At 45.7% G+C, this 10,841-nt stretch overlaps 1 long non-coding RNA gene across 2 annotated transcripts in view; it reads left to right on the top strand.

Moving 5' to 3' along the window:
* Positions 1 to 432: 432 nt before the first annotated feature.
* Positions 433 to 10,841, top strand: part of LOC119462677 (uncharacterized) — a 37,720-nt gene continuing 27,311 nt past the window's right edge. For both annotated transcript variants that reach the window (XR_005194143.2, XR_007468377.1), the window contains exon 1: positions 433 to 1,016. This is a non-coding gene — a long non-coding RNA (uncharacterized LOC119462677). The remainder of the gene's footprint in view (positions 1,017 to 10,841) is intronic.

The following is a 10,841-nucleotide window of genomic DNA, read 5'->3' as shown; positions in this document are numbered from 1 at the left end:
GCAGCTTCACCCAAGGCTTTTTCAAGCGTGTTGTGCTACTGAATGCTGCGGGAGCTAATCATAGAGTGGCACGTCGCGTTTTAAAAGCTGCCTTTAGGTCCCGCGAGATCCGGGGCAATTTATTATGCTACCCTCTTGAACTGACCTACATAACATGGGAGAAGTTTCCTGTGTTTTTAGGGTGACCCGCACGGGCGAAGCATGTGACGCACTTGCTCCGTTGTTTTCACTTACCCTGTATATGGTATCGGTGCACGTGGGCATATTGTGAAATGTTCGCTTTCCTACAGAAACATCCTGTACATGGGCTTGTGAGCAGAAGTGTAGACTTACTTCTAATTGAGAGATGAATAGTAGCCTGGCAACATATAAGCGTGCCGAAATCTTCATCTCATATTAGTAAACAAAATAAAAAATGAAAACAACGTGCAACATACGCACAGCGAAAAGTACGTGGGACAACATATGGTATTTAGACATTTACCAACCTGCTGGAGACAAAGATTAGAAGTGAAGCACAAGTCGGCTCTGTAGCAACTATACTAATCTGAATTGCCTCTCAAGCAGCCTTCAACTTGTCTGCAGTCAACTTTTTTTTTTTTTTTTTTGCTTTGTTTAGTTAAGATCTGTCTGGACGCTTTCTCCGTTGGCTGCGCATGATGTCTTACTTCCTCCATGTATTTTCCCCCTTACTAGACGTTACTTCTGCTTCTCGGCCACCGCCATAATAGATAAAAGACACAAAGCGCTCACCAATTAGCGCTGTCAAGGTCGTGCCGCGCATAGCACAAGTCAGAACCCACGCTGCGTATTTAGTTCGTTAGCACGGCTGACCCCTTTCCGGGACGAGGAAAGCGAGGATAACATCAGTCTTGTCGTTTCTATTTTTTTCCTTTTTTATCATTTCTCAGGCATGCGACCGAGGTGGACTGAGCTCGAAATGACCTGGCGAAGGCCGCCTTGGCATGCACCCAGCAGCAAAAGAAGCAGAACCTCTGGGCATCAAGAAAATCGAGGTAACAGTCAAGAGATGAAAATAGAGAGAGCGACGTCTAATTTATTGTTACGTTACTGATGCAGTAGGCACTGGAGAAGACAAGAGATAAGGCCCTGATAGCGCGAGTTGTGATTATGGAAACGCGCGCTCTTACAAACCAGAGACCTTTCGTTTTTTTTTTTAATTTATTTATTCGCCATCCACAAGTGCAGCGGAATACACGTATGTATGCGGAAGGTCTCGTTTCCACGTTATTTCGCCCACACACGCCAGGGAACACTAGTATGGGTGTGGCTGATATATGAACGCCAAATGCCGTTAATCAAGGTGGTGCAGTATGCCTGCGGAATCTGCTCCCCCTTCCTAGTCAAGGGAATAAATTGATGACGAAGCATAGCTTTCCGATATGTAACCCTTTCGACAAATCTATATATCATTACAAATGTCGATTCGCTTATAGACATCCACCGTGGTGTCTGAGTGGCTATGGCGATCTCCTGCTGAGGAGAAGGTCACGGGTGCGGTTACCGACCAAGGCGGCCGCATTCCGGTGTGGACGGAATGTAAAAAACGCTAGTATATTCAGGTTAATGGGCACGGTAAACAACGCCACGTGCTCGAATTTAATCTGAATCTCACTGCCACTGTGTCTATCACAGCTCCAGCGTTTCTTGCGAGATGTTAAATATCATGAATAATTTGCGTGTAACGCAGCTAAATACCTTGAGCGTATCGCCACTTGTGGACATGGAACGCAAGAAATTTACTCGCCAAAAGTTATTGAATGTTTTCCCGAGTTATGTCTTCCTCACAGATGACGTCCGTTAGAAAAAAGAAAATGAAAAAAGAAAAGCTCGAAGTGAACGTAGTAATCGCGAGGCGTTCCGGTACGCCTCACCAAATCAATTGCGCCTTGTCATAACAACCGGTGGCGGCACGCCCCGCCAATAAAACTCCCGCGTTACATTGTCCCTCAACCTCGGACCCGTGCCGCTTTATATGCGTTGCTTGCAAAATAGGGCGAGTCACAGATATATGCCTCGGGCACCGATGCAACGCACGCGCGCGCGCCCGGTCGCATGCATTTACGCCTCAAGCACGTGCCTCTCTAGAAGCCTCCATTGCGGCCTGTGAGCGTTCCCAGTCGCATTTCGGAAAACGCGCTTGCTGAATGCACCGTTCTGGCTCGCATTGTTGTCAAGCATAGAGATTCCTTTACGCAGAACACATTTTTGAATATTTCTTTCTTTTTTTTTCTTTTTTCCTTCTCTCTTTCTTTCTTTTCTTTCTTGGTTCACTAACTTCATATCCTTGTTTTCCTCTTTCTTTTCTTCAGTTGTGGAGAAATTGTAGAGCAAAGCAATTGCTTGTCTGCTTGCGTGCTTCACTGGCTTTTGTTTCTTCGTATCTTTTATTAGATCGAGCGAAATGATGGACTAGAGGACCAGCTAGCGGGGCCAACAGCCGGTCCCGCTCAAATTTCCATGCCCTACCTGACGCGGAGTATGAAATGGGCTTTGAAGAAACAAAAAATCAGAAGAAATTTGTGCGCGCCTATAGTCTCGGGCCCACGCTGTGTTCGGTGCGTAAGCCGCACTCGGAAACGTGCGGCTTATGCTGAACTAGGAAGGGAAGAAATGATTCGTTCCCGTCGAGCGGAGATATATAGACGCGGAAACGAGCGCGGAATTGTGGAGGTGGCGCGGCGAACAAAACTTCTCGGCAACACCACAGACGCCTTTTTCCGTACTTCCTGGTCTTTCCCTTTCTAACGTTTTTGTTTTGTTTCGTTTTGTAATTCGCCTGTCTCCTTTTCTGTACGTTTTCCAGTGCACATGCGCGCGCTTTGGCTTTGTTCGACGGCTGCGGGATTCCGTCGGTTCTCGATTTTCCTCAAGTGCGGTTGCGCAACCCGATGATCGCGTGAAAGCGGTGACGCGTTCACGATGACGTGATGTCTCGAACAACTGTGTGAGGCTTTACTCACCGAACCGGCTACGGGAAGTGTGGGCATACCAGATTATTCAGTGTAGAATTGAGACTAAAGCTATCGTGATCACCGACGCACAGAAAGGAAGTTTCAGAACTGAATAAAGTACACATCAATAGCAACCCTGTTTAACCCTTTAATGCACAACGTATAACACCAGTTGTTTTTGTTTTTTCTATGCAATATTTTAAACATGACCAGTCGAAGATATCACAATTATAATCCTTCAAGTGGATTTCGCGAAGAGGCAGCCATTACTTGCACATTAAATAGAATGCTGAATCGACTAATCAACAAAAAATCACTTATTAGGTTTTTATCTAATCAGTTAACGACACATATTGCTAATTACGCATTGTAGCCACGTGAGTTTCCAAGGCATTTCTACTTGGAGTGAACTTCCCACCGAAAAGGACTCGGTTGACCCAGGACAAACAAAATGACATTCGTAAAATAAGTAAGCAAAGCCGTAAAAACGGGCCCACGTAAGAAAATTACAACACTAACACTTAAGTGCCGCTGCTCCATACGGATGTTCTGCATCGTAAGACACGTTTTGTTGCAAGATCCGCCCTAAGGGCTTCCGTTTCCGGCGCGGCTTTTTGGCCTTGTCCTATAGTGCGCACTTATGGCTCGCATATGAAACGACTTTCCATAACGTTGGCAGCGTTGAAGCGCCAGCACGAGGTACTGTGTGGTCCGCGATTAAAACTGCCGGCACATCAGGCAGAATTGCGTGAGCCATCGGTGACGTTTTTCACCGTACACCTGCACCGTCTTCTCGTAATCTGCTGCAGCATCCGTTACAACATCCTGGATTGGCATACTCACTCACCAGTACGCTGACTCATACTTTCACCCCGCTCATGTGACGGGCGAGATAGAGAATGTGTTAGTGTGTGACAAAGGCTGTGAATATGGAGGTGAGTGTGAACGAGAGTGAGTGCCACCTAATGTCGAATACGAACGAAAATCAGTGACGGTGAATTTCAGTGGACGGGTGCATCAACGTGAGTGACTGTCGGCGAGTGTTAGTAAAACGTCAGTAGAGTTGAGCATGCGATTGAGTCCTGGTTAGTGAAAGCGTGAGCTGGCGCCAGTAAGCGCGACTGGAAGCGATTGCGAACGCCAGTGAGTATCGGTGAGTGCGAGTAGGAACTTGAACAAGTGTCCACGAGTGTAAGTGCACCTGAGCACGAGTGAGTACGTAGCGTGCAAAGTTATTGGTGAATGAGTACGGGTGAGTATAAATTATTCGGCTGGCCCATGCTGGCAGGGTCTGCCGAGCCAGCGGCTGGGTGACGGTGAAGGCGTGTTTCCCGAACTTTTGCGTAGCCACAGGGTTTCCTTGAGCGACATCGCTAATGCCCTGACGTGCATCCAACAATGGTTCCCCACTGGTACCAGAAGTCCGAACACCAAGCGTTCCCTTCAGCTTGGGTTGATCCGGCAGACGGCAATTCCCAACACAATACCGCGAAAGTTTCGGCAAGCACGCGATGAGCTTCTAATTAAATGTCTCACAATAATGTTGTGAGATTCAGTTCATGTCATTTCTTAAAATAAAGCCCGCATTATGTTAGTAAATATGACTTTCGTTTTTATTTCTAGTTCCTCGTCCTCTCTTTGACGCCAAAGTATTAGACACAAAGTAATATCCAAAGTAACACCAGTGCAAGAGATGCAGTGGAGCAAGAACAGTGCATCATCACCATAATAATCATCATCAACTTCATCGTTATCAACATAATATTATATGCCCACCGCAGGACCAAGGCCTCTTCCAGAGATCGCCAATTATCCCTGTCTTGCGTTCGCTGCCTACATCCTATATGCCTGAAAATTTGCTAATTACGTCACACCACCTAATTCTCGGCCTTCCTCGATTGCGCTTCACTTCACTTGGCACCCATTGTATGTTTTCCTTGTTATCATGGCCTGTTAGCTTTATGTGGTTGAGGCACATCACCAGTTATTCATGTCTGTTCGGGTCAATAAGGTCATAAGAATTGCGTCATTGTGTTGTTGTTCCTGTCATTCCAGTTGATTGCCTTTCCAAAGAAGCAGCATGCCTCGTAGCGACATCAATTGCCGCTCTATGGCTGATGTCCTGTAACGAAGAAAAAAGCACGCCTGGTTCTTATCAGTAGAATCACCCGTCGAATCAGCGGCTACGAAGATAAAGGCTTCAAAATGAGCAACGGAACACTTAAGAGATTTATTTGTTTATAGATGCTATCGATCCAACTAAGGACTAAGATAGCAGCGGCAGCATACTGACAAAATATACACAATGCACCCAACTGACATGGCAAAAAATCAATTGTTGACAAACATATAAACAATAACTTCTTATTTAGGCGTTACGAACGTGATTAATAAACAGTAACACAACAACAAATATACATACAAAATATGTCTACAAAATATACCAATAAATAAAATGGACATGGCAACAAATCAATACTAACACAAAATGCGAACAATTACTAATTATTTAGGCGGTATGAACACAGTTTATATTCAACGACACATTAACACTATCTTCACGCCAAGACACCAGTTATAAAACGTTCTAGATAAAACGTGTATGTAAAGCAATTACTGATCGCTAGTAGCCTTTCCCATTGTCTCGAGAATGAAATTGTAGCGAGAGCAGTAAATACCATTCTGTTCAAAATATTCAGAGTTACACCGTTATTTACTTTACCGTAAAGCATCGCTAGTAACAAACTTTGACCCAGGTCTCAGCATTCCATTGCGCCTTTATACATTACATGCGACCAGCCTGCAGGACTTCGAAGGATTTTCTTTGCACTAGAGCACCAGCATGGCCTTACACTGCAGTCACACTACTGATGAAAACCCCCGCTCTAAAAACGCCGCAGGCCCAACATTGTTTGAAGGTAAACCTATATAGGCGTCACTGCACTAAAGCGTTGCGTGATCACTCAGATGCTTCGAGATTGCTCGCCGACTCCCTCACCGCCCGCGGTGCACTGCCCTCGCCGGTGATTGTGCGGCTCGTTCTCGTTCCTTGCACTGCGCAATTGTTTATTGTGCTGCATTGTGAAGAAAGAAAAAAAAGATTACTAGCACACCGGGGAAGAAAAGACAATCACTGGCGCCGAGCTTACAGCCGTCGTTATATTGCGTTGTGAAGAATGGTTGTCGCTTATCAACTGCCCCAGTTTCTTGTTTGTTTCACGCGAGCTATCTGGCTATGCTCGCGGACAACTACCGGTGTGGCAGTGAAGCCAAAACTTCAGGGTAGGAGCTTCTTGTACACGTGTTTTACTGCGCCAAGTAGTCAGGCAGAGTTTTGCGGCGTTTTCTGTTTCTTGGAGCAGAGATGCAGAACCCGGTTAGCTTCCACGTGCTACAGCTCCTATTTGCCAAAAAACCCGGAAGGGAAGAGCAAGAAAATAAGTCAGATTAAATACTGCGTGGTTAATTTATAGGATTTTACGCGTCAAAACCACCATCCTATTGTGAGGCACGCCGTAGTGGGGGGACTCCGTATTAATTTGAACCACTTGGGGTTCTTTAATCTGCACCTAAATCTAAATACACGGGTGTTCTCGGCTTTTCGCCCCCTTCGAAATGCGGCTGCCATGGCCGGGATTTGATCCCGCGACCTCGTGTTTAGCAGCCAAACACCATAGCCACTAAGCAACCGCGGCGGTTAACACTGCGCGATTTATATCATGTTTCATTCTAATACAAGCACTGTAGTAAATAAGGCGTTTACGATTGCTGTTCCCCAGCCTAAGCTAACGTAACAAATCCGGAATTATCTTCAGCAGTGATTTTAATTGCGCTCGCTTTGTCTTCGTAGCTATCCCGCTGTCTCACACAGTGGCCTAATATATGCTACCAAATGAAGCAGTTTTCATGTACTCGTTTGAACGGATAGCCAGGGTGGTCTTCCTTCCAAGTAGCATTATTTAGTCGATGTTGTTCAAATTGCTCGTTTATTCAGAAATAAAGTAGGGGTTTCAAGAATTGCTACCGCCCATAAGGCATCTGAATACAAGGTAAAGGAAAAGGCCCATCGTGAGTTACGAAGTAATGAGAACAAGACAAAGGGTCCGAGACATGAAATTAGAGAAAGTGTGTGGCATTGGTCTGGCTATGATGGCTAATTGTGGCATACATAGGAGATATGACTTAGCTATCGAGGCTCTAAATATGTCGGAATTCTGTTGATGAGAATGTGACTTTCAAAGTGAAAGTGACAAGAAACCGAAATGTGTGTGTAGCTATAGGCGTACTGTACTTCATAATAAAAAAAAATTATTGATGTAGAAGCAAAAACAAAAGTGGGTCATGTCATGGCTGCGAGTATAAGTTTTCTGAGGACTATGACGGACTTGATAAGAATTGACATTGGGACCCTGCTGAAAAGTGCAGCTAAGCACCGTTTGCGTCGCTTCTTCACAGCTGTCTCAAGGGCGCCTATGGTCACGTTCACATTCATTTGGCTTGGGGCACGTTGTAACGTGCTTTTCTGCAGTTCTGAAGCATGTTTATTTTAACTTGCAGATTAGGGGTTTCTCTTCTTTTTTTATTAGCTCTCAGCAGTCTGGATTACAATGCCCCTTGGAGAGATAAAGAGCAAGAAGAGGAAAGGGGCGTGAGCTATTCGAGCGTCCGGTTTACTACATACCCTACATTTGGGCGTAAGTGAAAGGGGGAATGTAAAGTGGGAAATAGAGGGAGAGGGAACGCTGCGTGCCCACGGGACGATGCACAGGACGGAGGCCAGCGCAATTAAAAAAACTGCAGTAGCCCACAAATAGCTTTCTGTGCCGGCGATCGGATGGGGCGACTATGGTTCAGGAATTTTTGTCCCAAAAAATATGCTAGAGCCCATCCGGTTTAGTGCGGTCTGTAGAGAGATGCGCTGGACATGGTATATGTAGTGGTTATTCTGATACCATAGTGGAATTGCCGATGAACCAACGTTGCGACCGTTGTGGATATAAAGAAACCATCGAACATCCACCACAAACTTGCCCTTGACCTGCGCATTTGAAGACTACGCACAAAGCGGAATTTCCTAGCGATGCTTGCACCGACTTGCCACGGCACTGAGACCTCCGGATGCTGTGCAATAGCTACTCTAGCTCCTTATATTATTTCGGTATAGAAGGCCAGCAATACAGGTTGTAAACACTGTGTGGTTTTGCCAAATAAAGGTTCACGCGGCACACCCACTTAGAGCACTGCTTTTCGTCTCAACTCATCGTAATGCCGGCTTTACGTGTTGGTCGCGTTATCGGCACAGACAAAATGAGCCGAAGAGCCGGAAGAAATTCGTCAAATAATTAATGAAATGGTAGAGTATAACTTTTAGAAACTGCACAGTCGTTTATAAGAGACGGTTTATATAGTGATGGCTCATAATTAAATTTATATGTTAACCAGCTAGGATGCTTTCACAAGCATCCAAAGCCTGATACACTAGCGAGATTTTTTTTCCACCCGCATCCATGCAAGGTGGCCGCTGCGGTCGGGAATCGAACCCGCCACCTGGTCCTTAGCAGCGCAACGCCATAGCAATTGAGCCACCATGGGCGGTACGAAAGAATGATGACACTACACGAATGCACAAGTGTAAGATAGCTGTACACAATAAAATAGATGACGAGCTCAGCACTAATGCCACCTTCAATAACGGCATGCCTCATGCGACACAAGAACCCAAGCAGCGATGTAGGTGCGAGCGCCGTGACCTTAATTAATTCTGCACTTCTCGTTCTCTCACTGCCACTCCGTACCCACCCACTCTGTTTCTTTTTTCCTTTGTTATTCGTTCCGTAATTTATTTGGTTTCTACTTTCCTTTTTTTTTCGCGCCTACAAGTGTGACGTTATATTTGTTATTGTCATTTTCATTATTTTAGGTCAGACCTTCCGAAGAGAGGATATCCTCCGCACACGGCGGCGCCCCTGTGAATTCACCTCTGTTTTCGCCTCCGCCTCTTCATTTTTGTTTCTAATTATTTGACACCCGCATTTACCTCGGTAAAGCCCGCTCTAGCGATATGCCCGGATCCCCTGCTATAGAGCAGGGAATCATGTATGAACGCGTGCACCAGAGCAGGCTGAGTACAACAGTGATAACCGAACGATCTTTGAGGTGGTATAAAAGCCAGAGAGGTTAGCCAAGCCAAACGCTTGGCAATGTATTGCAGGCAATTAGAAACATGAAAAAGAATAAAAATGTCGCCGCATGACGTAAGCACAATGACAAAAAATACTAATACAAAATAACCATCCTGCAAGCATCCACATTAAGTTTACCAAAATAATAAAAGAAGGAGAAACAATACCTATAGATACGCGAATAGTCGAAAATAAAGCAGTTACTTCTTACTCTACTAACGCGTACACTAGCTTATTTGTCAGCGAATTGCTTAGCGGAATTAGTAGCAATGACATCTCAAAGGCTTGAATAAGGTCTGCTGTCACACAGCGAAGTGGCAATCACCTTCGTAGCCCTCGAAACAGAAGCAGCACTCCTCCAACGTCAGATAACATAATGCAAATCAGTAGGTGCATCGCTATGGACGCTCTGTAAGGACTTCTTAGGTCAGTTCTTGAAGCTTTCAGACACTTACAAATCCTAGGGAGAGCTGCAGCGTGTGAGGCTTTGGAAAACTACACGATTCACTTTGAATAAGAAGCGATTGCTGAACGCTACTTCGACCAGAATGCTGTACAATCATGTCATGACTACAGCTGTCGTAAGTGAAAGTTGCAGTTCAGAACAACATTGCGAAGTTGCAGGTCGGTATCTCAACCTTCAGTAAAAGGTTGCTGCAGAAACACTTCAAAGCACACAAGCCTGGTAAACAGGCTACTGGGACTGTCCGTGTCTACCCCTCACAGTGGCGGCCGAAAATCAGCGGCGCCTGACTGTGCAGCACAGGGCTGGCGGCTTTCATGCAAGTCCGATTAAACGTTCGGGTCTGTAACGTTCGTTTACTGCCTTGAATCTAAGCCTGTGTTAGTGAAAACATTGTTGGAGCCTTGACGGCTCGCATCGTTGATATCCGCACGCTGTCAAGGTATAAAGAGTGACCCAGCAGGCGTTAGTTTATCTACAGTACAATTGCAACCGATGCTGTGATGCTTGATTAGACCGTTATATATATGTGAATTGTGTGCTTATGCATTCTCTTGTAAACATATCCCCATGAGTAGGGTAGCAAACCGGTTGTGCTGAACTGGTTAACCTCCCTGCCTTTCCTTCTCCACTCTTTCCTTCCTTCCTTGTAAACATATAGAGTGCCTGTGATGAACCTTTTCAGAGATCTGTGGGAAGCCCGTGATCCCGTTGTATCTGTGCACCCAAGCCGTAAAGTCAACAGCGCCGAAGAAACATTGCGGCTCTTGCACAAGTAGATACGGTACTGTTGTTCTAGCTTGTTTTTTGGTAGGAGTGTGTTGCTTTTTTATTTTAAGCCTACTAAGGTTCCTTTCGTTCTTCTTTCTTTCTTTTAGTCTCGTTCGACTCTCCATATCTCTCTCTCTCTCTTTTCCTGTGCTGCAAATGCGCCACCGCTGCTGTCTCCCGCTGCCTCAGCAGTATTCGACCTGCTTTCGCCCGAGCCTTTCAGCCGCACTCTTGAGCTCCACGCTCACGTCACCGGCGCACACTGCAGGGCGACGGACCCCCACGTATCCCACCCGTCTCCTGCGGCGTTGTGTTGCTCTTATTAACTTCCTGCCCTCGGTTCTCTTCTTTTTTCTTTCTTTGTTTATTCCTACCTTCTTTCCTTTATGCTCAAGTTTTCTTCTTCCGTTCTTTCTGCCGCGTACGTGTCGCGCGCTATCAGGCGCTACG

Source organism: Dermacentor silvarum, chromosome 8, assembly GCF_013339745.2.
Source record: "Dermacentor silvarum isolate Dsil-2018 chromosome 8, BIME_Dsil_1.4, whole genome shotgun sequence".
In the NCBI taxonomy this organism is placed as follows: Eukaryota; Metazoa; Arthropoda; class Arachnida; order Ixodida; family Ixodidae; genus Dermacentor; species Dermacentor silvarum.
Note: the sequence above shows the minus strand (reverse complement) of the source record. Positions and strands in the feature narration are given on the sequence as shown.